Source organism: Cebus imitator, unplaced genomic scaffold (genome assembly GCF_001604975.1).
Source record: "Cebus imitator isolate Cc_AM_T3 unplaced genomic scaffold, Cebus_imitator-1.0 Scaffold544, whole genome shotgun sequence".
Classification (NCBI taxonomy): Eukaryota; Metazoa; Chordata; class Mammalia; order Primates; family Cebidae; genus Cebus; species Cebus imitator.
Genome location: NW_016107859.1, coordinates 470,412 through 498,241, shown reverse-complemented (window position 1 = coordinate 498,241; position 27,830 = coordinate 470,412). Strand labels below are relative to the sequence as shown.

General features: G+C 46.0%; 1 long non-coding RNA gene across 1 annotated transcript; it reads left to right on the top strand.

Moving 5' to 3' along the window:
* Nucleotides 1-341: 341 nt before the first annotated feature.
* Nucleotides 342-25,816, top strand: LOC108293728. The gene is made up of 3 exons (XR_005197802.1): nucleotides 342-478; nucleotides 24,633-24,756; nucleotides 25,025-25,816. It is a non-coding gene; the product is annotated as an uncharacterized LOC108293728 (long non-coding RNA).
* The last annotated feature ends 2,014 nt before the right edge of the window (nucleotides 25,817-27,830 follow it).

Genomic DNA, 27,830 nt, shown 5'->3' with positions numbered 1-27,830 from the left:
CGGGGCGCCGCATCCTTCCAGCGTCTGGGCTCCAGCCCCGTCAGGGAGACCCGCCCGGCGGACCGGCGTCCCGGGTGCACCCGCCCGCCCTGCCGACTGTCCCAGCGCCGGGGCCAGGGACGCGGCTGCTCGCGCACGCCCGGCACGGAGGCATCTTCGTCTTCCCTCTCTTCCCGCCGCGCGGGGTCGCAGGGAAGCGTTTCACGCCCAGTGATCCAAAAGACGGTGGGGTGAAGCGGCCAGGCTGGGCGGCGGGTCCGGCAGCCTCAGGTGAGCGCGCGTGCGCTCCGCGCAGGAGGCCCCGCAGGCTTGCCGTAGGCCACTTCCGGGACGCGCCCGCCATCCTGCAGCTTCGCGGCTCCTCGGCAGTAGGTGTGTGCTGCTCAGCGCGGGCTCCCAGGAGCTCGGCTTCGCGGACCGAGCGGGCGGCCACGGGGCAGGACGGCAGGGCGCTGAAGCAGCCCCGCGCCCGGGCCAGGTAAGCTGGGGGGCCGGGGCTGCCTGACGCGCTGGCGTTGGCAGCCTGGGGCATCGCGCGGCGCCGCAGGGACCCGGACGCGTCGGGGGCAGCGCGGAGGGTGGGGCCGGAGTGTTCCCGAGCGCTACCCTCTGGGCTCGCCGGGGCCGCGGGGCTTCGGGGTGGTTGCTGGGATCTGGGGGTGCACCTGGCAGCCCCATTCCTCTCCTACTGGCTCCTTTCCCCTCCCAGGACCGATGGGCGAGTGCAGCGGGGACCTGGCGGCGGCGCTCGCATCCCGGACGGGACACCGCAGCGAATGGCCACCCGGTGCCTCCTGGAGACACTGTCTCACGCGGGGGCGGGGTGCCCGCTGGAGTCCCGCCGGGTTGGTCTGGCCGCTGGTGCGTTCCGAGGTCCCGTTTGGCGCTGGCTTCAAGTCCCAGTGCCTGGCGGCAATTGGGTTGGTGTTGCCTCTGGGTTCGCTGCCCCCGGAGAACCCGAGCCCGGATCTTCGTCCCTTTCCCTTTATAATAAGGCTCGGACGGAACAACTTGTCAATTAAAAACCCCACACCTGGTTGCCCTGGCTGCAGGCGACGGGTTGGGGGCGCGGCGCGGGCCTGCCCCTCGGTCAGGCCCCTTTCCCACTGCAGGTACTGCCTGGCAAGGCTGCTGGCGGGAGATCTGGCCGCAGATGGTGAAAGAGAACATTGAGGCCCCCGGTCCCCAAGCAGGGCTCTACTACAGACCCGGCAGTGGGCCTCGGTGACAGACAGGAGGGCGACCTTCCTTTCCCGAGCTGCAGAGGAAGCATGGTGGGAGGACACCCGCTAGGGGCGTACTCTGCGGGACCTGGGTGGAGGACAGAGCCTTAGAGGGGGCTGCCAGTCTTAACTTAGTATTTACTGACAGGAGAAAGGCTCGTTATTTTTTCAGATCTATTCAGATGCGACCAGGCAGGGACTAGACATAAATCTGTGGGTGAGTGCAGTCAGCTCATAAATGGGCATGCGGAGGGTGAAGCACCCCAAACTCCAAACTCGGCATCATGCGTCTGGCACTTTTTTTTGGAGGGGGGAGGCTAAACTGCCTTTGACCTGTTCAACCTCCTGTGCCTCATTCTGTGTGTGTTTGTGTGTGTTTTTTCCTGGTGGTGGTGGTTGTTTTTTCTATTTTCCGTCCTCTTTGAGAAAGGACAGTGGTTTTAGAAATAATGACCTGAGAACTTTGCCGGTTGAAGTGGGACAAGTTTTCCTAAGGCGCAGCTTGGCAGAAGTGTGGATCCTGCAGGTGACTTTTTCTCAGGCTTCTGGGTCAGGGTCCCTCCAGTGAGGTAAGGCAGGGGTTTCTCCTCTCCCAGGAGGTGTGGCCACGACGCAGGGGACATGATCTGGGTTTCCCAGTCCGGAGCGTCCAGGATGCCCTGACCTCTGTATTCACTCCTAGGTGATATTGGGGGCTGCCTCCCCCTGCAGCCTGGGCTGGAGAGGGTCTCCTGAACTTAGGATCTCCTGGGCAGGAGGGCTGGGGTGACACTGACGTGGAAACTGCGGGGGGCTCCGGGCCGTGTCCAGAGCATGAGTGGATAAAGCTGGAGCTTGTGGCTGTGTGCTGGCAGCCCTACCCTGGTGGGTTCTTTTTTTTTTTTTCTTTTTCCAGAGGGAGTCTTGCTCTTGTTGTCCAGGCTGGAGTGCAATGTCATGATCTCAGCTCATCGCAGCCTCCACCTCCCTGGTTCAAGTGATTCTCCTGCCTCAGTTTCCCAAGTAGCTTGGATTACAGGCACCTGCCACCATGCCTGGCTAATTTTTTGTAATTTTAGTAGAGATGGGATTTCACTATGTTGGTCAGGCTAGTCTGGAACTCCTGACCTCAGGCGATCCACCCGCTGAGGCCTCCCAAAGTGCTGAGGTTACAGGCGTGAGCCACCGTTGCTGGCCTCTACTTTCTGTCTCAGTGAATTTGATGACTCCAGGTGCCACATCTGAGCGGAATCATACAGTCATTTGTGTTTTTGCACCTGGCTTTCTTTCACTTCGTTTGAAGTCCTCAGGCCCCATCTATGTTGTAGCATGCATCAGAATTTCCTTTCTCCTTAGGGTTGATTCCCATCCCCATTGTATGGATACAGCACATTTTGTTTGCTGTTCATCCCTCAGATATCGAGAATATCTCATATAGTATAAAGAATCAAAGAAGCTTGTGAGGACTTCATCTTGGCCGCTCATGGTCTCTGCCGCTGCACCCTTTGCGAAGGTTGGGTGGACAGGCCTAGGCCTAAGCTACTTGCTCATGCTGCATCGAGCAGACGGGCCTGGTGCTGGGTGCAGAGGATGCAAACTGGAGCAGGAGCCAGTTCCTGCCCTCAACGTGCGGCAGTGACATGCCACGTTAGTGCCAGCCTATCCAGGGCTTTATAAAGTTAAGAAAAGAGCCTGGATCCATCCTGAAGGCTGTGTGACCACCGGCTTTCTAATGGATGCTTCTGTATTCCCAGAGTTTGGTGGGAGCTCTTAGAAGGATCTCTTTTATCCCAGTGCTCTCGCTAAGATTGGATAGCTCCTCTGTGTGACTGTGACTGCAGTAGCTGGTGCAATCATCTGGTCACTTGCACCAGAGCCTGGGAGTTCGTGGCCTACCAAACTCACCTCTCATACTGGGATGACAATAAATATTATCTGAAGTTGATACCCAGAAAGAGAGTTTAAAAATTATTTAGAGAGGTGGAAAATAGCCACCAGTAGAATTAAAATCAGAAATAATACCAACTCTGCTGGCTAACCTTGTTAAGTCCAGATTGGGGAACGTGATGTTTCATTATAAGCTCTTTCAGCATTTGCTTACTTTGGTGTAAATGAAAGAATTTCCTCATTCTTTTTGAGGGCCATGTACATCAAAGGACTCGCCATCTGTCAGACACACTAGTCAGTTTTCCTGGCAAGGCAGAGTTGGAGGTTTCTGTCCTCAGGTGAGTGGGCAGGAATGGCGGCTTGCCATAGAGTATCCAGCAGCACCAGGGGCAGGAAGTGAGAAGTGCTCAGTGATTGGTGGGATAATGGCATCTAGCACAAGGATTCCTGCCAAAATCTAATGGTGGCTGGGCATGGTGGCTCATGCCTGTAATCCCAGCAGTTTGGGAGGCCAAGGCAGGTGAATCACTTGAGGTCAGGAGTTCAAGACCAGCCTGGCCAACATGGTGAAACCCCATCTGTACTAAAAAAAAAAATACAAAAATTAGCCGAACATGGTGGCAGGGACCTGTGATCCCAGCTACTCAGGAGGCTGAGGCATTAGAATTGCTTGAACTAGTAGGCAGAGGTTGCCGTTAGCCGAGATAGTGCCACTGCTCTCCAGCCTGGGGGACAGAGCAAGACTCTGTCTCAAAAAAACAAACAAAAAGTTAATGCTGTGCAATAAATGAAAGTGCTGCCTCAGTCACATGGGACTAGCATTTTTCAGCCCCCTTCAGGGTCTTGTGTCACAGGAATGAAGATCCGCATTTCCCACCCATGGAGGGGGTTGATGAAGGAGTTCTCAGTCCAGGGCACCCTGGACTCTGCAGAAAGCCTCCACGTCACACCACCTGGGTTAATGGGGAAAGAGAGTGCCCACTGATCTCTTTTAACCCTTGTCCTTTTGCACGACAGCAATTGCTTTCCTGGACGTCAGAACCGTGGCTGGGTTTAACATCATCTTTGAAAATCCTAAAAAGCAGTGAAGCGATTTTTCTCTTCATTTTTTCTTTTGATACAGCTGTCTCAGTTTGAAATTTTATTTTCATATTGGTTCTAGTACTGTGCTTGACATAGTTTTTATTAAATGGGCTTGGTATGAAGTTATTTAAGAATTCAAATATTTGGAGTTTCAGGGCCCATCTAGATTTTTGGGGCAATACCTCAATTTCATATAGTGTTATTCTTTTCCAGAAAGATGGGTTACTGAATAATTTACATTTTATGATTATTTTATGAGAAACAGTGTTTCTGGTTATAAATGGTAAACATCTTTTAGTATATGCAGTAAGAAATGCTGATTATGTTAGAAAAAAAGAGCCACAAAAAGATGTGATTTTAATGTTCACTTCCTGTAAGTGCCTTCTGGAGCAGAAGGTTTTCTGTTCATGGATTCTGCATCATGGATTTGGAAACTGTGTTGCCCTGAGGTGTGGTTTGTGGGGAGGAGCCTGTGGGCAGAACAGTTTGGGTTCTGCTGGCTGCGTTTCTACTCTATTCAGGGAGGCTGGGTCCCAGAGAAAGATTGAACCTAGGAGGCAGAGGTTGCAGTGAGCCGAGATGGTGCCACTGCTCTCCAGCCTGGGAGACAGAGCATGACTGTGTCTCAAAAAACAAAACAAAACAACAACAACAACAACAACAACAACAAACAAACAAAAAAAAACCTTAATGGTGTGCAATAAATGAAAATGCTGCCCCGGTCAGATGGGACAAGCATTTTTCAGCAACCTTCAAGGTCTTGTGTCACAGGAATGAAGATCCACATTTCCCACTCATGGAGGGAGTTGAGGAAGGAGTTTCATCATTTGGTCTTGTTATGTGTGTTGTGTGTGGTGTACACACAGCAGTTAGGTCTTGTTGGGAAGGAAACATGGCTCCGAACCCTGGACCATTTTGCTATCCCTGAAGAAATAAGATAGTCATTTGCCTGGTTTTGGGGACTGTGCCTGTGGTTTGCACAGGACAAGGTGGCAGCTGGCTTGCCTGCTGACCTGTTTGGTGGTAATAAGATGCTGAGACCCACTGCTGCTATTCAGGGATCATGGAAGGAATCAATGCACTTCCCTCTGTCCCCCAGTCTCATTTGCATGTCTCTGGAGCTGAGCATGTATTCTTTCTTTCTTCATCTCAATTGAGCTTTTAAATACGTGTTGCTTAAGCCATTCAGAATTGTTTCACATTTGAAAAAACAAAAGGTAGCTGCCTCCATGATTTCTTTGTGCCTGCCCACATTGTGGCCTTGTAGGACAGTCTCCGTTGGCTGTGCTGAGCCCATCTGGAGTGTTTCTTGTTATTCGAAATGGAACAGTTTCAGTGCAGATTATATGTTCGTGTTAGGGATGAACTTGGGTAGAGATGGGGATACAGTTTGTTCTCTCCTCCTGGACTCAGTGTATCCAGGATCCTGAGGTGCCAGGGACCTGGCTACTCCTGCCCGGAGCCCTGCCTTGGCTGAGCTGGTCACCGCTGGGTGTCTCAGGCTGCCAGCTTGCCTATCATCTGCAGTGCACAGGTATGCATGTGTGTACATATGGGCATCCACCTCACACACACCACACACACCCCATACCTACCACATACAACACGCATATCATACCCACCTCACATACCACATACTACTACATATATACCATGCCCACTTCACACATACCACACTCACCCCATACACACCACACACAACACACATCATACCCACCTCACACACCACATACTACTACATATATACCCTGCCCACCTCATACACCCGACACACTTAACCCATATACAGCATACACACACCACACACATACCATGCCCACCTCACACATACCATACACGTATTGCATACACACCACACACCACGCATATGTCATACCCACCTCACACACACCACACACATGCCATGCCCACCTCACACACACCACACACATACCCCATACACACCACACACAACACACATATCATACACACCTCACACACTAGACACCGCATATACACCATGCCCACCTCACATACCCCACACACTTAACCCATGTATAGCACACACACGACACACACATACCATACCCTCCTCACACACATACCCCATACACACCACACACAACGCACACATACCATGCCCACCTCACACACCCCACACACTTAGCCCATATACACCACACACAACACACATATCATACCTACCTCACAAACCACACACTACATACACACCATGCCGACTTCACACACCCCACAAATTTAACCCATATACGCCACACGTACACCACAGACTTACCACACCCACCCCACACACAATATACACATATCATACCCGTCTCACACCCGAGGCATGTATCATACCCAACTTACACTCACCGCACACATACCCCATACACACCACGCACAACACACACCTCACACACTAAACACCACATATACACCATGCCCACCTCACATACCCCACACACTTAACCCATATACAGCACACACACACCACACACATACCATACCCACCTCACACACATACCCCATACACACCACACACAACGCACACATACCATGCCCACCTCACACACCCCACACACTTAACCTGTATACACCACATACAACACACATGTCATACCCACCTCACACACACCATACACATATCGCATACACACCACACACCACACATGTCATACCCACCTCACACACACCACACATATGCCATGCCCACCTCACACACACCACACACATACCCCATACACACCACACACAACACACATATCATACACACCTCACACACTAAACACAGCATATACACCATGCCCACATCACATACCCCACACACTCAACCCATGTACAGCACACACACACACCACACGCATACCATACCCACCTCATACACATACCCCATACACACCACACACAACGCACACATACCATGCCCACCTCACACACCCCACACACTTAGCCCATACACACCACACATAACACACATATCATACCCACCACACACACAGCACAAATTTAACCCATAAACACCACACATACACGACAGACATAACATACCCACCTCACACACAGTACACACATATCATACCCATCTTACACCCCAGGCACGTATCATACTCAGCTTACACCACACACATACCCTGTACACATCACACACAACACACATACTCACCTCACACACTACACACCACATAGACACCATGCCCACCTCACACATCTCACACATTAACCCATATACACCACACACTCTACACATATATCATACCCCCCTCACACACACCACACACATATTATACCCACCTCACACACCACACACCACCAAACAAAAACTTAATGGTGTGCAATAAATGAGAGTGCTGCCTCAGTCAGATGGGACTAGCATTTTTCAGCAACCTGCCCACCTCACACACACCACACATACCCATATACACCACACACACACACCACACACGTATCATACCCACCACACACATACCACACACATCATATCCACCTCACACACCACACACCACATATGTACCATGCCCACCTCACACACACACCATACACATATCATACCCACCTCACACACCACACACATCATACCCACCTCACACACATAACACACTTAACCCTTAAACACTACATACACCACACACATATCCTACCCACCTCACATACCCCCCATATACACCATACACATAACCACCTCACACACACCACATACCACATGTACATCATACCCACCTCACACACAGCACACCCTTAACCCATATACACTACACACACACCACAGACATATCATACCAACCTCACACACACTGCACACATATCATGAATATCTCTCACACACCACACACCATATATACAGCATGCCCACCTCACACACCCCACACATTCAACCCGTATATACCTCACATATCATTCCCTCCTCACACACATACCCCATACACATATCAAACCCACCTCACACACATACCCCATACACACTGCACATACTTATCTCACACACCACATAAATAGTATGCCCACCTCACACATACCACACACTTAACTCATATGCGCCACACACAGCACGCATACCATGCCCACCTCACACACACCATACACATATCATACCTACTTCAGGTACACCATACACTTAATCCAAATATACCATACACACACACCACACACATATCATACCTACTTCACACACACCACACACACCCCATATACACCACACACATACCACACACATATCATACCCACCTCACACACCACTCACCACATATATACCGTGCCCAGCTTGCACACACCCTACACATATCATACCCACCTCACAGACTACATACACTTAACCCATATGCACCACACACACCACATATATACCATGCCCACCCCACAAACACCACACACTTAACCCATGTACACCACACACATATCATACCCTCCTCACACACACCACACATGTATCATACCCACCACACATATACCACGCACATCATACCCACCTCACACACCACTCACCACATATATACCATGCCTACCTTGCACATACCATACACATATCATACCCACCTCACAGACCACACACACTTAACCCATGTGCACCACACACAACCCACACATATTTTACCCACCTCACACACACCACACACCACATATACACCATACCCCCCCACACACCACACCCTTAACCCATATACACTACACACACACCACACACATATCATACCCACCTTAGATACACCACACACATAACATACCCACCTCGCACACACCACACACTTAACCCATATACACTACACACATATACCCACCTCACCCACACCTCATACTTAACCCGTATACGCTACACACATATCATACGCACCTCACACACTGCACATGTCAGAAACACCTCTTACATACCACATATACACCATGCCCACACATTTAACCCATACATACCGCACACATATCCTTCCCACCTCACACCCATACCCTGTACACATATCAAACCCACCTCACACACATAGCCCATACACACCACACATATCCATGTCACACGCTACATATATACCATGCTCACTTCACACGCCCCACACACTTAACCCATATGCATCACACACACCACACACATCATACCCACCTCACACACACCACATACATATCATACCCACCTCACATATACCACACACTTAACCCATATACACTATACACACCACACACATATCATACCCACCTCACGCACATACCCCATACACACCACACACTACATATACACCATGCTCACCTCCCACATCCCACACATTCAACCCATATACACCACACACATACTACACACGTACTTCATACACTATCACACACCACACATATCCCTCACACACATCCCATATATACCACACACATACCATGTCCACCTTGCAAACACCACACACATACTTCATACACACCGTGCACTCTTCACAGCTACCAATCACCACATATACCCCATACACACCACACACACCATACCCACCACACACCTTATATACACACACCACACATACCGTACTCACCACATAATACCACACATACACACACCATACACATTTTATATACACCACACACAATTCATAAATACCACATATACAGCACACCACACTTCAGATACATATTACATCACCCATACAACACAGCACATTCCACACAGACAACTTATTCACACTACAAAGATACCACACACACCATACAATATCATACATACATACACCATTCACATCTTATACACACCACACACCCCATACACACCACACACCCCTCATACAACCACACACATTACACCCACCTCATACATACCACACACCACAAACACTACACCATGCACACAAAACATACATACTCAATGCTTCCACACTATATCACACTTCACACACACCACACACACATATCACATTCACATCACACACACCACATACCACACACCATACACAGAACACTCCACACACTCACCACGCTCTCCAGAATGCCCCACCACCATACACACACCCCACACACTCCCTACCTACCACACCATGCACACTGTATGTCACACACAGCACACACCTCCACCACACACATTTGCATGCAAACTACTCATTTTGCATTCAGAGTACTTGAATGAAACTGAATGGTTTAGTCTTCCCCAAATTAATACTGCTCGTCTGTGTTCCCCGGCTGTCCTGGCTTGCACATCCCCTGGTCCCGCCCTTCCTTGGGTCAGCGCCACCTCCTGTGTTTCGGGTATCGCTGGCTGTGCCCTGTGGTGTGCTCACGTCCTGATCCCATGGGAGGCTGGCCCCTCTGCCCCAGTGGCCGCTTTCCTGGAGAAGACTGGCCTGTTTGCCACCATTCCTGATGCCCAGAGCAGCGGCTGATGCGGGAAGTTCTGCTTTCTTCCCTCGGTGTCTGCCCTTCCCCACGGGATGTTTTGTCTCAGGTCTGACATCTCCCCAGCTAGAAGAGAGACCCTCAAAGGCGCGCAGGTGGGTTTGATTATAATGCTGGTGAATAATCAATGCGTTTTGGTAAAAAACTCAACCAGTACATACATCTTCAATAAAGTAAAATGTGCATGCCCCCTCTGCTCCCACCTTTCTCCCCTCCCCTCCCCAGAGGACATGACTGACAAGCCTTTGGGGAGCTCCTCCTTTCTGTGTGCCTTTGCGTCCGTGTATGGGCTGGGGAGTGTGTGTGTATTCTCTAGCCATCTTGATGGAGCTGGAACTGGGATCTACACATGTGCGCCGACTGTAGCTCACTTGCTATTTTCCCTCCAAAGCAGGCCTTTAAGATCCCTCACTGTAGTGCCTGTTGACCTGCCTCTTGAAAAATGCCATCGACTCTTGCAGCACGTGAACTCTTTCATCATTTATTTAACCATTCCCTTGTTTATGGGTACTTCGGTTGTTTCAGGTTTTTTAAAAGATTGCTGGCTGGATGCGGGGGCTCACTCCTGTAATCCCACCACTTTGGGAGGAGACTGAGGCAGGTGAATTACGAGGTCAGGAATTCAAGACCAGCCTGACCAATATGGTGAAGCCCCGTCTCTACTAAAAATACAAAAATTAGCCAGGCATGGTGGTGTGAGCTTGTAGTCCCAACTACTTGGGAGGCTGAGGCAGGAGAATTGCTCGAACCCAGGAGGTGGAGGTTGCAGCGAGCTGAGATCACGCCACTGCACTCCAGGCTGGGTGACAGAGTGAGACTCTGTCTCACACACAAAAAGAGACTGCTGCAATGAAAACCTTTAGCTGTCATTTTTCATCTTGCTGTGGGAGAACGTGGTGGGAGATGCCATGGTGGTAGAGTAGCCTGGCACATGGTCAGGCTTTGTGTGGTTCTGACTCTGTTCTTCCCAAAGTTCCTTTCTACCGAGCTTCCCCAGGCAGAAAACTGCTAGAATTGTAAACAATATGTACTGGTTATGCACTAGTTAAACCAGTTTGCAAATCACAGGATATCTGACCTTGTCCCCCTCACTGACTTGCAAAGAGTGCTTTCTAGCTTATTCCTATTTTACTAGCGAACAGGCACTATCTGCCTGTGTAGTCTGTCTTTATTCTATGAAGAAACACTGAGCACCTGCTTATTAAAAATAATCACTTGTTCACAAAGAATCAATATGTGGGTCAGAGTCTGCTCTGGGCTTTCAGCTGGGAAATGCTGTCAGCCCCCTGACATCCCACTCTGATCCCACTTTTGCACTTTATACTGTTTGTTTCTTAACTCCTTCAGCACCAACAAAGGAATAGGACTCCACGCCCCAGCTGGTCTCAGCAGGATACATACCAATAATAAATTTACAACAGTAGACATGTTTATCTACAGTACATCTAACACAGACTAAAAAAACAGACCCTAAATCATTAAATGGTAATTAATTCATATCTTTGATTTTCTTATACTTCTATATTTTCTATAGATCACTTTTGTAACAAGAAAACAAAGCAAATGAAAATGAAATTCATTCTGTCAAAAAGAAGTCAAGACAAAAAGAAGGCTCATAAAGTAATATAAAATATGTTTTAGGGTTTAGGTAAAATGCTTAATAAAATTACCTTATTTGCTCCAAACTGCATTCCGGCTTTGCCTTCAACTAAGGTGGCATTCATTTGCATCATGACCCATTCCATTCAGTAGGCACTGCTCCAGCCCTACAGGAAGAACAAAACATCTCTAGAATACAGCAACGTTCCTAATTCCCACTTCGGAAGGCCTAACAAAAATGGCATATAACTCAGCAACAGCAAATTGGTATTAAAAAGTCTGTAGTCAAGGGGAAAGGTAAAACTGGACCATTTCCAGAATCTCACAAAGAACAAACCTATGTTCTAAGTGCCTAACATGAGCAAATTAGAACCTTAAATAAAGGTCACTCTTAATGCCTATTCTAGCATAGATTCGGCACCAAGTACAAAACCACTTTACTGGTTTACCATTTTCATTCTTGAAAGTAGGAGGTATTAAAAAAAAAAAAAGCAACAAAAATTTCTTTAAGAGTAGGAGATATTGCTTAAGAACTTCCTCCTTACAATCTGACTTATATCATCAAAACACATTATTAAGGGTGAAAATTTAAAATTTTAAGAAAATAGTCACCTGTTTTGTTAGAAGTTCCATATGAAATGCTCCTCTACCCAATACATACCTTAAAAAAAAGAAGGAATCATACAAAATTCTCTCAGGAATTATTCCTCTGAGAACTATTTCTAAGTGGCATTACTAAGAAAGTATGCACACAAGTAAAGATGAGAACATGCAAACATAAAATAGTTTTGAGGGATACACGACTATGGGTATGTATTTAGTTATTTCTTTATTAGTAGAGTCTTACTCTGTTGCCCAGGCTGCAGTGCAGTGGCACGATCTCGGCTGACTGCAACCTCTGCCACCCAGTTTCATGGGATTCTCCTGCCTCAGCCTCCCGAGCAGTTGGAATTACAGGCGCACGGCACCACATCCGTCTAATTGCTGTATTTTTAGTAGAGACAGAGTTTCACCATGTTGGCCAGGCTGATCTCAAACTCCTGACCTCAAGTGATCCACTGGCCTTGGCCTCCCAAAATGCTGGGATTACAGGCGCGAGCCACCCCACCTGGTGGACTACCGGGTAATTTAAAAATTCTAATGCTATTACTCTAATCACTCTTAAATTCTAGTCAATTTTTTCAAATGGCTCCTAGAACAGAATACTTTCAAATTTATACGATGTCAGAAACTAACAACTTAGCCCTAAATATTCCAGAGAATAGGGGCAGAAGAACTAGTTTCCTTAAATGACATTAGAGTCTTCTTTACCTCTGAAACTCGACCATCACATTACAGTCAAGAGTTTTTCCTCCGACGATGGCACAGAAATTAGAAGGTGGTTCTAGGATGTGAACAGTTGATGAACAGGATTAAAAAGTGGCTATCAGATGAGAAAGGTAATCTAGAGCAATGAAACATATAACTGAGGCTGTGTATGCACGGTGGCTCATGCCTGTAATCCCAGCACTTTGGCACGCTGTAATGGGAGGATCCCTTGAACTCAGGTGTTCAAGATCAACCTGGGAAACATAGTAAGCCCTCATATCTACCAAAAATAAAAAAGATCACCCTGGCGTGGTGGCACATGCCTATAGTCCAAGCCACTTGGCAGGAAGATCCTTGGGGCCTAGGAGACAGTGAATTATGATCGTGCTACTGCACTCTAGTCCAGGTGACAGAGCAAAGACCCTGTCTCAATACCAACAAACATATGACTGAATCCACCACTAAGGCAGGAATGGAGGAGGAGAGCAGCTGAGATCAGCATGTTAATGAATTGCTGGTATAAACTATAATTATGTAACCACAAAAGTCCAGGTTCTGGAGATTTACACACACACATTTAAATGGTCTTGCCTCTGAGTCTTCCTAATTTTTTCTAATATTGCCAAATTTTCTTCTTCAATTCCACCATCCTCTGACTTTTTCCCACTAACAGGCTCTTCTTCCTTCATCTCATAGTGATCTAAGTCTTCTATATCCTGCTCAAAAGAAGAAAAATATTACCTTATTAAAGGTGTTATTCTTCATGGTTTCTTACGCCAAAAGTTAAATTACTCTTGGCTCAGTGGGAGACAAGAACAGAATATATCTATACTATGGGGGAGAGAAAAAGCCCCCACATTCAGTTCAAGAGGTTCCTTCCTTTTATATCCCATCTTTTATTTAAAAGCTAGACTCTGGGTAAAGCAGATTAAAAGTTTTGTTAAGTCCCATTACCAAATAAGCCAACATACATACATTCATTAATTCATTCATTCACTCACATGGAGTCTCCCTCTGTTGCCCAGGCTGGAGTACAGTGGTACGATCTCAAGTCATTACAACCTCGGCCTCCCGGGTTCGTGATTCTTGTGCCTCAGTCTCCCGAGTAGCTGGGATTTACACATGTCCACCAACTAATTTTTTTGTATTGTTAGTAGAGATGGGATTTCACCATGTTGGCCAGGCTGGTCTCCAACTCCTGACCTCAAGTGATCTGCCCACCTCTTGCTCTCCTGCCCACCTGCCTTTTACCATGTAAGGATACAACAAGAAGGCCCTCAGACACTAAATATTGGTATTTGCATCTTGGACTTCCCAGTCTCAAGAACCGTGAGAAAATAAATGTCTGTCCTTTATAAATTACCCAGTCTGGTATTCTGTTATAACATAAAACAGACTAAGATAAAACTCCTTGATGATTTTTCAACAAGAGGGAGTTTCACTACTCCTGTTGAATAGTCCCTCAAATCTTCTCAGATTCTTTTATGCAAACATAAAATTTTTAAAACTTAGCAGCTCCTCTTCCAAAAAATAACCAAATACAGGTTAAAGACTGATCAGTATTAAATATAACATAATGTTGGTGCTAAAAGTAAACAGCTCTTGTTTGCCAAGAAACCAAATCCAAAGAATTAAGATAAAGCAATTTGCTCAAAGGTGTGTCATCAGTTAGGTAAAGCCAGAGTTGAGGAATTATATTCTGTTCCAAATATACTGTGCTTTCAATTATTCCACATTAATAGCAGTTTACAAAGGAGATTAGAAAATTATTCAAATGTTCACAAACGAAGATATTTAGGAAATGTCATTCTTATCTAAAATACCTGCTTCAGCCATCTCCTCTTCTTCCTCTTCCTCTCCAGTCACTTTTTCTGTTGTCCCATTCTGAAATAGAGAAAGAATCTGCCAGGATTACATAGGCTGAATACAGGCTGAGTCCATTAGAAGACTGGTGCCATAGCCTTAGGGACAAACTCTCAACCACCTGTTACTGCAGTGCCACTACCAGAGAGTTTATTAAAATTAAATGTTAAAAACAAGCACAAAGTAAACATACAAACAACTTTGCCATTATACTTTCTCCTGGATAACTGCAGATATTTCCTGTCATTTCCATTCTGTTTCAACACTGCAGAACAGTACCCTCGTGGCCCAATGGTGAGGCAATGTGCACACGAGGAACAAAACATGGGAACGGGAAAAAGAATATAAAGGTAAATCAAACTTTTAAAATCCCAATAATGCAACAGCTTCTTTTCTTATTTACTGGATTAATGTCCATTCCACATAGATTCACATTTCGGTTCCAGGAGGCCATGCACCATAAGCCCTAATAACAAAGACCACTATTTCTAGAGGGTAAAACAGAGACTGTGGCCAATATCTCCTGGTGGAAAAACTCTTCTGGAAGACTCATAAAATTATGTTCTATTTGTTTTCTGGATTCGGGGGACCACAGAAATAGAAAAGGACAGAAACAAGGCATGCTTTTGAGGTTCCTTGGGCTCGTTAGTAGGAAAATAGGTGTTTTCCTTTGGGGATTTTTGCAGCTTAGAATACTTTTTCATTGTCCTCAGTCTTTAAGGGAGTGTTAGACGTTGGCAGTCCCACTGTTGACAAAATCTTGTCTTCTTAAACTGAGCCTTCTTGTAGGCATGCTGGAGTTCCATGTGCGCCCACAAAGAACACTGTTGTTTAAAGAACATACAAGAAATTCGTAATAGTGGTTAACTTTTGTGGAGGAAGGGGGATGAATAGAAGGAAACTTGGTGTTTAGGGGACAAGTGGGGAGAGTTTGTGCTTAGGATATAGACATTTTTGAGTGTTGTGCTGTGTGAATTTATTATGTAAAAAGTAAATTTGTGACCTAGTAGATAGATGTGCACCACTATGGAGAATGCCGATGGTATATTAATTGGAAGTTAAGATAATAGGTTGGTTGTACCTATGCGGTAAAAATTAATCCTAGATTTGGCTTCTTAGAAAGATTGTATATTTTTACTAGAAGAGGACTCCTTTAGTAAATGGCTTGGTGCCAGTTACGGGCATTCTTTAGATTTCTAACTTAAAATGTCATTCATATGTATATTTGTGGAAGCTTAATATTTTCTCACCTGCAAGTAATATTTTGTAGGGTTTTTTTTTTTTTTTTTTGATAGAAGTGATGAGGAAGAGAGTTTGAGTTTTATTAACATCCAGACAGTGTTCTTTCACTTGATTCATCAACATAGAGATGGACTCTAGAACCTGACGGCTTTGTACTTGTCCAGTAGTAGGAAGACATATAATAATGAACTGTGAGGCTTGTTGATGTTTATTGGGGTACAGTTTTGGTTAGGTTGTTCTTATAGAATTGTAGAGAATAATGAAATTGAGAAATGAGGCTATTAAGTTAAAATTGTTTTTGAAATGGAAATATTCAGTGTCCTGTGTACTTTTTTTTTTTTTTTTTTTTGAGACAGAGTCTCTCTCTGTCTCCCAGGTGGGAGTGCAGTGGCGCTGTGTCAGCTCACTGCAGCCTACGTCTCCTGAGTTCAAGCTATTCTCCCGCCTCAGCCTCTCAAGTAGCTAGGACTACAGCCGTGCGCCACCACGTCCAGCTGATTTTTGTATACACAGGGTTTTCACCATGTTGGCCAGGCTGGTCTCGAACTTCTGACCTCAGGTGATCCGCTCGCCTCAGCCTCTCATAGTGCTGGGATTACAGGTATGACCACCGTGGCTGTTCTGTCCTGTGTACCATTACACACAGGTGTGATCCATTTATAAATTTACCGTGATAATTTTCACCTAATCAGTTTTGATCTGAAATGTGTAATTACTTTCAGAGTCAATAGAATCTGGCAAGAGCCCAACAATCCTATAATTCCATTGTACAGATACATAAGAAAAATGCTAAGTTTAATTCAATGTGTTTATTGCCATTTAAGAAGTTTTATATAATGTTTTGATACTTACCCTGATTTGTTTTTTTGTTTTTGGTTTATGTTATCATAGTGAAAAAAACTTATGCTGCATACAAAATCTTTTAATGAATCCTTAATACTGTGCTTCAGTCAAAAATCTTTGTATCCTGTGTACTTGGCCTAGGTATCTTGGAGTCAGAATCAAGATGATTGTTTTTAGCATGTTAGTGAATGGCTCACTCTACTTACTTGAAATCAGTGGTCTTAGGTTAGGAATTGAGGCAACTCTTTATAGATAGAGTTGTTATAACTGGGTAAATGCAATCAGGATCATGACCTGCCGTTTCTGAAACATCTTCAGACTGTATACTTAATGCTTGTCACAGTCTTATAAATGTGTCTATATGTGTCTATTCAGTAAGAATAGTTGTCATTTCAGTTTAGACGTATTGAGTTGTCAATTTTTAAAGTTAAATCTTTCTTAAAATATCCTTCATAAGCTTTAGTGTTCTTTAAATTTTGTTTATGCCTCTTTCACAGTGCACATATTTTGAGTTTTTGTCTCTAACAGTGAGATTAAAAAAAAAAAAACTAGACTAGAAATAATGTTACAAACAGCTACACAAGAAATAATTGTATAGAGCCTGTTAAAGTCATGTAGAACATATTTTTAGATACCATGTTATACTTTGCATTAAAGTCAGTTCTCTGTCTCCTTGTTTTACAAGGTTTTCTTTTACTAAATAAATAAACCCATCAGATTTTCTCCATTATTTGGTGGTGCATCGAGGAAAATGGGGGGCAGGGGAGTAATTCAGCTTTTGGTGGGGTGAGGAGAAGTAGGACTGGCATATAAAAATTTGTCTGAAGGTTCCAGAGGTAAATCTCTAATTAGAGTGATTTTGTCACCTGTACTTCATTTCATTTATTCCCAGAGAAGTTGCATTGACCTTAACAGAAATCAAAAAAGTAATCACTCTGCTAAACTTTCCTATATTGACCACACCACACATATGTTCCATTACTTACCTTCCATTTGATGAGAGAACAGTGCTTGCAAATAGAATGTCAATGAGCTTGTTAAGCAAAGAGAAAACAGAACTTACCTGAAATTAGAAGTTAACGAGAAATTTTCAAAAACATAGTAGTTGACAAGGAAGTGAAGAAAAACAGGAGAATCCTTTCTGTGATCCCTAATAGTAAAATATATCAAAACAAAGGTGAATTATAAATAGAGGTATTTTCTAAATTAAACTCAGGGCAGCCAGATTAGAAATACAGTATAAACATAATGCAGTGTGTTTTCCGTTAATATTCAAAATTTGTCATATACTGACCTATAAATTTGCTCCACTTAGCAAGGTGTGGTGGTGGGTGATCGCAGCTACTTGGGAGGCTGAGGCAGGAGAATTGCCTGAACCCAGGAGGTGGGGTGGAGTTTGCATTGAGCCAAGACTGCACCATTGCACTCCAGCTTGGGCAACAAGAGCAAAACTCCGTCTCAAATAAATAAAATAAAATAAAATAAAATAGAAGAAGGGGGCGCCTTTGTGTACTGCAGATCCTGAAAATGGGCTGACTGACCTTATGAAGCAGGGATTCAAGCTCTCTAGCTTACATGGGATACGTGCAGGGGAAAAAAGAAAAAGAAACATAAATATAAATAAAATAAATGAACACTTCTCCCTGGTTATAAAGGAAATCACCTTCCTTTTGTAATATTTTGGATGACAAAATATAAAGAAAAATCTAATTTTGTCACTCAAAACATTCGAGTTTTTTGCTTTTTACACTTTTCTATGCATATAAACATTTTATAAAGAATCATAATATATAGTCTTTTGTCACTTTCTACATTTTGGGCATATTTTTATGGCAGAAATATATCCTGACATTGTGATTTTTAATAGTTGGATGTATATTTAGTGAATCATGGCCACCCCAGAGGTGAATTTCTTTCTATATACATTTATTGTACTCGAGCAAGTATTACTGGAATGAATTCAGAAAAGTAGAATTTCTGGAGGAAAATAATATAAAACAGCTTTAGGGTTTTTTAATAGAAATGTTCAAATTATCCTGTAGGAAAATTGGTTCATTTTATCCCCAACACGGACAGAACTCCAGGTTCCCCTATCCATTGTCCTCTTTGCTCGTCTTTAAGCAGAAAATTTCATTGCTTTCATTACATTTCTTTGATTTCTAGTGGTTTTGAATCTTTTTCATGTGACTCTTTGGCCATTTATATTATTGTGGGAAGTGCCTATTTCTCTGTTGCTTATTTTCTGTTGGAAATAATTCATTCTTTTCTGAGAAATTTTAAAGATTTCTTTACAGGCTAAGGATAGAAACCCTTTATCTGTCACTGAAGTTACAAAGACTTTCTCCCAATAAGTAATTTCTTATTTCGCTTTATTTTTTTGTTGATTGATTTTGCCAGCCAAGCACTAAAGTCACGTTTCACTTAATGTTTATCCTGCTGACTGAAAGTGTTTTAACTTAGTGATTTTAGTGGAGCAGGACAGAATGTAATTATCTAGGTCTCGCTCTGTCACCCCGACTGGGGTGCAGTGGCATGATCGTAGCCACTGCAGCCTCGAACTCCTGGGCTCAAGTGATTTTTCCCACCTCAGCCTCCCAAGTAGCTAGGACTACAAATGTGTGCTGCCACGCCCAGCTACTTTTAAAAAATTTGTATAGAGATGTGAATTGTCTATGCTGCCCAGGCTGGTCTTGAACTCCTGACTTCAAGTAGTCCTCCCACCTTGGCTTGCCAATGTGCTGGGATTACAGGTGTGAACTACTGCTCCCAGCCGAGAGCTTACTTTTGTTTGCTAGTGGTGTTCTTGGTATCTTTTTCTATTTGAGGCCTTGGTGCTAGTGTTGACGTATTCCACTCACTATCTGAGGTTTACAGGACTTTTGTTTGAATATTGAACAGATGGAACTGTTTAGTTCTGGATCTTTGCAGGTATACAAAATGTGCCTACCAGGACTCTGCTTTATAAGCATTGAAAAGCAGGAAGCAATGCAGTAAAACTTTGCCTGACTAGAGGCTTTGGAAGAATGGTGTATTCTGGTTTAATGCTATTAACCTGGAAGCGTGAAGGTGATAAAAATTCAAAACATTAATTTTCTGTTGAATGCAGTGTGAAAATCTAGGCAATGATTCCACTTTTCTTCTCTAGTAAGATTGGACATTCAGATGTACTTGGTCTTCTGTGATAGAACTCCTAGTGTGCCTGTGTCTTCCATTGTCAAGATCCTTTCCTAAAACTTAAGATGTAAGAGGGTATAAATGATAGTCAGTGAGATCAGGCTGGATGAGAACTTACACCTGTAAATATACTTTTTAGACGAAATCTCTTATTTCTACTTGTTTTCTTATTTTATTCATACGAATAAAACACACTGGCTAGAGGGTGGGAGTAGGAAGGAGATTTCTGTCTTTTCATTTTATGTCATTGTTTCATACCGAGACAGAACATACAGTATCCCTGGCATTGGACCTACAGAAGGAAACACCTTTTTCTACCTGCTGTATGCCAGCAGTTCCTGAACACCTGGAGAGCTTATTGCAGCACAGATTTCTGGGCCCTACTTTAGAGTTTGCCATTCATCAGGTCTAGGGTGGGGCCTGAGAATGTGCATTTATAAGAAGTTCCCCGGTGCTACTGGTGCTGGTCTACATTTTTGAGAACCACTCTTATATACTAGCTGTAAATTGTAGAACTCCAGAAAAAAGCTTAGTTTGGTCTAGGATAAAAGCACACAGGTAATGGAGCAAATCATGAAAAAGTCAACCCTTGATCCCAGCCTAATGTGGAATTCAGGTAACAAGCAATATACAGTGACATAACACAGTTCTAGGTTTTCATGATTGCAAGTCATAGCCCAGTATCAAGTGAGAAATTCAGTTTATTCACAGGACTTAGGCCAGATGATTCTAGAAAAATAGGATTTAGTGATTAACCACATGAGAGTGAGAGTTATTTATGTCCTTTTTCTCCCCCATCACTTAGCATTCAGCCTTACGTTAGGAGTGTCTTGTATTTGTTTTAAACTGGTAAAGAGCTTTGAATACTTATTAAGTGGAAAGCTTTGTGTATTTATTTATTTATTTTGAGACAGAGTCTCATTCTGTTTCCCAGGCTGAAGTGCAGTGGCACAATTTTGGCTCACTGCAACCTCCACTTCTTGGGTTCAAGCAATTCTCCTGCCTCAGTCTCCCAAGCAGCTGGGATTACAGGCTCCCGCCACCATGCCCAGCTAGTTTTTGTATTTTTAGTAGAGATAGGGTTTCATCATATTGGCCAGGCTGGTCTTGAACTCCTGACCTCAGGTGATCCACACACCTCAGCCTCCCAAAGTGCTGGGATTACAGGCATGAGCCACCATGCCCGGCTCAAAAGCTTTGTGTTTTTAAAGATGTTAGACATGTTTCTTTTTTTCTTTTCTTTTTTGAGACAGAGTCTTGCTCTGTCACTAGGCCCCCGGCTGAGGTTCAGTGGCGCAATCTCAGCTCACTGCAACCTCTGCCTCCCGGGTTCAGGCATTTCTCCTGCCTCAGCCTCCCGAGTAGCTGGGACTACAGGTGTGTGCCACCACACCCAGCTAATTTTTGTATTTTAGTAGAGACGGAGTTTCACTTTGTTGGCCAGGATGGTTTCAATCTCTTGACCTCATGATTCTCCCGCCTTGGCCTCCCAAAGTGCTGGGATTACAGACGTGAGCCACCGGGCCCCGCAGACATTTATCTTTAAAAAAAAAAAAAAAAAAATTTAAAATGAGACTAAAAGAAACTTTTCCAAAAAAAAAAAAAATCATTGTGATTATTTCATCTCATTGGAATGTTGGATAATACAGTCTGGTCATTGTCAAGCATACTATAGATTTGAGGTAATAAAGTTTTAAAGTTTCTCAAGTGAAGCCCAGCCCTGCCCCTCTCCTGGAGTGGCAGCCTTCATTGTGACACCACAGGTCCCTCGTGACACACCAATGCCTGGCCATGCCTCCATTCCCTTTTATCTTTCTCATTGACCAATGAGCTTGAAGCATTCAGGCCACACCCCTATTCTGGGTTCTAGTGAGGCCCTGGTTAAGCTGCCTCTGGCTCAGTCAAACAGCTGCGTGGTGGGTGACAGCACGTATCTCACCGTCCTCTTCTGTATCACGACGATCTGGCCCCAACCCTACGTCCCTCCGCAACTCCGCGTACCTCCCCAACCAAGCTCGCGCCCCTCCCCAAGCCCGCGTCCCTCCCCAAGCCCGCGTCCCTCCCCTACCCCGCGTCCGTCCTGTAGCCCGCATCCCTCCGCAACCCCGCGTCCCTCCCCGACCCCACTCCCGCCCCCCCCTCCCCGCAGATGTCCAAAGCAAGCAGAAAGCACAAATGGACGAAGGAAAAGGTAAAACACACCAGGTGGTGGACCCCCAACCCAGCCCCAGGTCCCCCGTGACAGCAGGACTGCTGCCAGAGTCCTTGCCACTCCTGAGCTGCACTGCGCTGGCCCCCCAGTGCCTCTGGCCTTCCTATACCAAAATCTTGTCAGCCAGCCCCACCCCATTAGCAGTCCTGCCCCTGCTCTTGCCAGTCGCTCCAGGGTGATTTTGAGCCGGTGACTCCCAGGGCTCCTCGCTCCATACTCTGCCCTCACCTCCTGCTGCCCCAGGGTCAACCTCCCTGGGCTCTTTGGGCTGGCATCTCCAAGGACCTGGGTGCCCCAATGCCTGCCCTCACCAGTTTCCCTAGGGTGACTTTGGGCAGGTGACTCCTGGGGCTCCCCACTCTATACTTGGCCCTCACCTCCTGCTGCCCCATGCCTGAGTTCCCTGGGCTGTTTGGGCTCGTGTCTCCAAGGACCTGGCTCTTGGCCCTGCACAACCTCCATCTCAAAGTGGCAACTCGGGCATCACACTGATGTGTCCCCACCACCCCACAGAGGAGTGGGATGTAGTGATGTCACAGTCCCCCTAGGAACTGTCATTACTGCCACTAGACTGGCCTGTGATGTAAGACCCAGTGTTCTGGCCCTATTTCTGGTTCCTCTGGTTGCAGCACAGATTTTCAGCTGAAAGAGAAATGGGGATCGTTGGACCTAGGAGTGAAGGTTTCAGGCTGCCTTACTCTTTTAACACAGACATTGACAGTGTGAAAAGCCTACACCTCCCCCATGAGCTCAAAATGTTGACACTGTCCCTGAGTGGCAATGGGAGAACTGGTTTGGTTTGGTTTTCTCCTAGGCTTCTACTCTCCAGAGAGACTTTAACGTTTTTTCTGAGTTCACCTCATATTTGAATTCTCCATGGTTCTGGGGCCAGAGTGCCCTTCAGTCAGTGGTTTCTGGAGTGAGATCTGCTTCTCTTCTGTGAACAGATCTTGGGAAACTGAAGTTGACAGCTTGAATCTTCCTCATCTCAACCTTTGAGTGCCACAGGGTAAATATGGGGCATCTTTCTGAAGCATCAGTTTCCCTTGATTCTCTTGAGAGACACATTAATGGACTTAGGGATGAGAGTCACATAGATTTCTAAGAGTATACCAGACTTCACTCTGAAATGAGGCTTGGGTTGTCTTCTTCTGTTAAATTCTCAGATTTAACAGAAAGGCTGCCTTCTGCCATGAGGATACAGTGACGTAAAAGTTGGAGAGGTACCGGTGCTGTTCTTAACACTAACAGACGTGTGAGGGTGTATGACTCTAAACCACACAGTGTACCGTTCCTGCCTACGTCATATTTGCCTTTCTACCTCTGCCTCTGGTTTTGGTTTGTGGCAGCTGCTGATTTGTGGCAAAATGCCAGAGGTCGGAGTCAGAAGACTGAGTTTAAGTTCCATTATTGCCTTGGTTTCAGCCACGGGATCAGTCCCTCTCAGTCACTGATTGAGACAACACTTCATACAGTTGTTGGTGGCATTAAATCAGATGCTCTATAAGATTATTTTGTAAAACCTGTGAAGTAGGGGCTGGACGCGGTGGCTCACACCTGTAATCTCAGCACTTTGGGAGGCCAAGGTGGGCAGATCATGAGGTCAAGAGATCGAGACCATCCTGGCCAACATGATGAAACCCGATGTCTGCGAAAAACAAAAATTAGCTAGGTGCAGGGGCACACACCTGTAGTCCCAGCTACTCAGGACGCTGAGGCAGGAGAATCACTTGAATCCAGGGGTGGAGATTGCAGTGAGCCAAGATCACACCACTGCACACCAGCCTGGTGAAAGAGTGAGACTCTGTTTCAAGAAAAAAAAAAAAAACTGTGAAGTAGGATGTGACCGTAGGGGCTTGTAGTTCTCATGAGTATCACTGCTCTTCTTTTCACAGCTGAGAGAGTATCTTATCATCAGCACAACAGCCCTGGTGTTGCTACAGGAATACCTGACGCCAACAGGCAAATAATGGCAGTGACCCTGAGACCACTTCTGCTGGCTGCCACTCACCTGACGATGTGAGTCTTGGCTGGCCAGGCTCCAGCGGACAGAGGGCCCAAGGGACAGTAGAGGGCAACTGTGAAGATTGTGGAAGAACTGCCGGGTACTGGTTAAGAATCCTGGGTTTAAAGCCTATTGCTAGATCTGCTAGGGATATGATTTAGGGCAAATTGCTTGAGCTCTATGGGCCTCTGTTTTCACATCTGTAAAATAGGGGTGGTATTGTTTTAATTACCTTTGTGAAGTTTCAATGAGATCTGCTCTTGTTTTTTTGTTAATCCCTAGTACAGGGCCTGCTGTGAACACCTCTCCTCCTTGGGCTTGTGTTTCCTGAGGAGGTGGAGTTAGAGAGTATCACAGGTTTCTGTTAGCTCTGAGAGTCCAAGATTTCAAGGCCAGCGAGAGTGGAAACCTTGGGGCCAAGGGCTCCTGTCTGCCTTTTCTATCCCATATCCCCGCTGTGAAGAAATGTAGCTGGCCCGTATGTGCTCAATGTTTGTTGAATGAATGTACCTTTGTAAATAACAAGCTGGCAGAAGGGTGGGCTTTTCTCACACTCCATCTCTGAAGATTGATGTGACTGTCCTTTGGAGAGAATCTAGTTTCAGACTTTCAGTTCTGTGGCTCTGGGTGAAAACCAACAAAGACCCAAATCCTCTTTCTTTGGGAGCTTGAGGAGAGTTTACTAGTTTATGTTCCCATTGGGTCTGAGAACTTTGACTTTAAACTCCACTCCGGGCCCCTGCCTACTGCTTCCTGGCCTGGGGAATAGAGTTGAGTCACCTTCCTTTGACTCTCCCCATAGAAACAACAGAACCGAGCTCAGCTGGATGAAATAACGTGATTTCTTCATGACATGACTGCTGCGTTTGGGGGGCACTGAGACATAGAGGCCCCAGTCTTGTCTCGCCCACTCCCATCCTGGGGAAGAAGACTCACCCCCCCAGATTCCACCCTATCCCACAGAGTCCCCAATAACCTGTTCCCATGGGTGGTCCTGTCCTGGGGCATTGGTGCATTCTGGGGGCATGTCTCCCTGTGCCATCTCTGTCACCCCCTAGTAAGAGCTCTGTCTTCCTCTTTCTGTAGGAAAACAAGCCAAGGCATCACCATCAGGCAGCGCTCAGGAGGCAGGTAGAGGTGAGTGGAGGGTGTGGAGTTCCCTCCCGTCCTCTGGAGAAGGTTTCTTTGCTTCTCTTTCTGCACGTGCTTGGCTTTTCTCCCACAGGCTCAGGCTCACACCATCGGTGTCCTGGAAAGAGAACTGTATTTCACGGAGAGTGTGGCCAGGCAGCTAGAAGGAGGGAATCTGGGCACCCCATCATCCTTCAACCTGGCGCTTGGACAGGCTTTTAGGGGGAGTCCCTTGGGCCTCCTCTCAACCGCTCTCCTTCCAGGAGATGGCAGTTACCTCTCCGAACTCCTGCAACATGCCTCCCAACACGTGGAGGACTTGAGGCAGGCTCTGATGTCTCCACACAGAAAAAGGCGGCGGACAGGGTGAGTCCAACCACCTGCCCCGTCCCCTGGCAACCTAGCTTCCCAGATGGAGGAGTGAGTCTAAAGGTCCCTTCTGCAGGATAGAACGTCCTTCCTAGAAGGCACGACGGGCCATTTCTTGGTGCTTTTGTGTGTGGTTGTTAGAGGCAGGCTGTGGGTGAGTTGGGGCTGCTATAGGGAGTGAGCACAGGACACAGAGCTCAGAGGCCAAGTGCCCGTCCTGCCCTTACCTGGCTGTGGCCTTGGCCAAATCCTAGGTGGGAGTTAGGGTACTTGTACCATGAAGGTGCGGAAGAGTATCTTTAGTATGTTACCATTTGTGTAGAAAGAGGGAACACGTGTTTGTGTGTGCGTGTATCATGGTAAGATACATAAAACATGTTTGTAAGGATTCATTAAAAACTGAGGAGAGGGAGATATCAGTGTGAGTGGGAGATATTTCCCTTTTGTACCTTCTGAGTTTTGGACTATATGAACATATTGTCCTTTCAAAAAGTCAACAAGAATAATTTCCTCCTTCTTATCTGTGCCCCCACCTCCAAGAAAGAATGGGCTTAGAGAATCAGAGAAACCTGGGTGTTGAAATCCCAGCTCTGTCTCAGTGATCTTAGGCAAGCACTTAACCTTTAGTACCCCATGTTTTTCATCTGCACGATGGAGGTAGTAATAGTAACCGTCTCCTGGTGGTTGTGAGGATTAAATGGGATTGTTAGCATAGTGCCTGGTAAAGCACTCAGTGAAGATTCCAACAGTGGTAGTAATAACAGCCATAACAATAGCAATATTATCTGATCTCTCCGGGCTCATTAGCCAGCTATAAATTCAATCTCTTTCTCTGTCCCTTCCACTCTTACTGAGTTCTTTGAAACACAAATGAGGGCCAGCCTCATTGGCTCACACCTGTAATCCCAGCACTTTGGGAGACTGAGGTGGGCAGATCACTTGAGGTTGGGAGTTTGAGACCAGCCTGAACAACATGGAGAAACCCTGTCCCTACTAAAAATACAAAATTAGCCAGGCGCGATGGTGCATGGCAGCAGTCCCAGCTACTCAGGAGGCTGAGGCAGGAGAATCACTTGAACCTGGGAGGTGGAGGTTGTGGCGAACCGAGATCACGCCATTGCCCTCCATCCTGGGCAACAAGAGCGAAACTCCATCTCAAAAAAGAAAAGAAAAACAAAGGAGACCATGGGCATGGCTTGGGAACATGCCAGGCGTGACTGAGAGCGAGGAGGTGTTGCTGTGGAGTAGTCACTGCACCTGTTGTTCCTGTCGGCCGGCTGCTGCTCTGTCTGCTGCATCCTGACTTAACCTTTCTGTATTTGCAGTGCAATGAGGAGTTAAAGGAGATGGATGGCCTGAGTCTGGAACTGTGCAGGAACACGTAGGATGGGGGATGGTGGGGCCCTTAGCGTGGGTGGAGTGCTGGAGGTCGGGGGTACAGGTGAGCATGGTGAGGGGGTCATAGAGGTTTGCGTGTGCCCAGCAAAGCTCTAGTGCCGGCTGTGCCACTGACTCATGGGGTAGCCTCAGGCAACTCATGTCTTCTCTCTGGCCTGCCACCTGTGACTTTTAATTCCTGGGGTCCCTT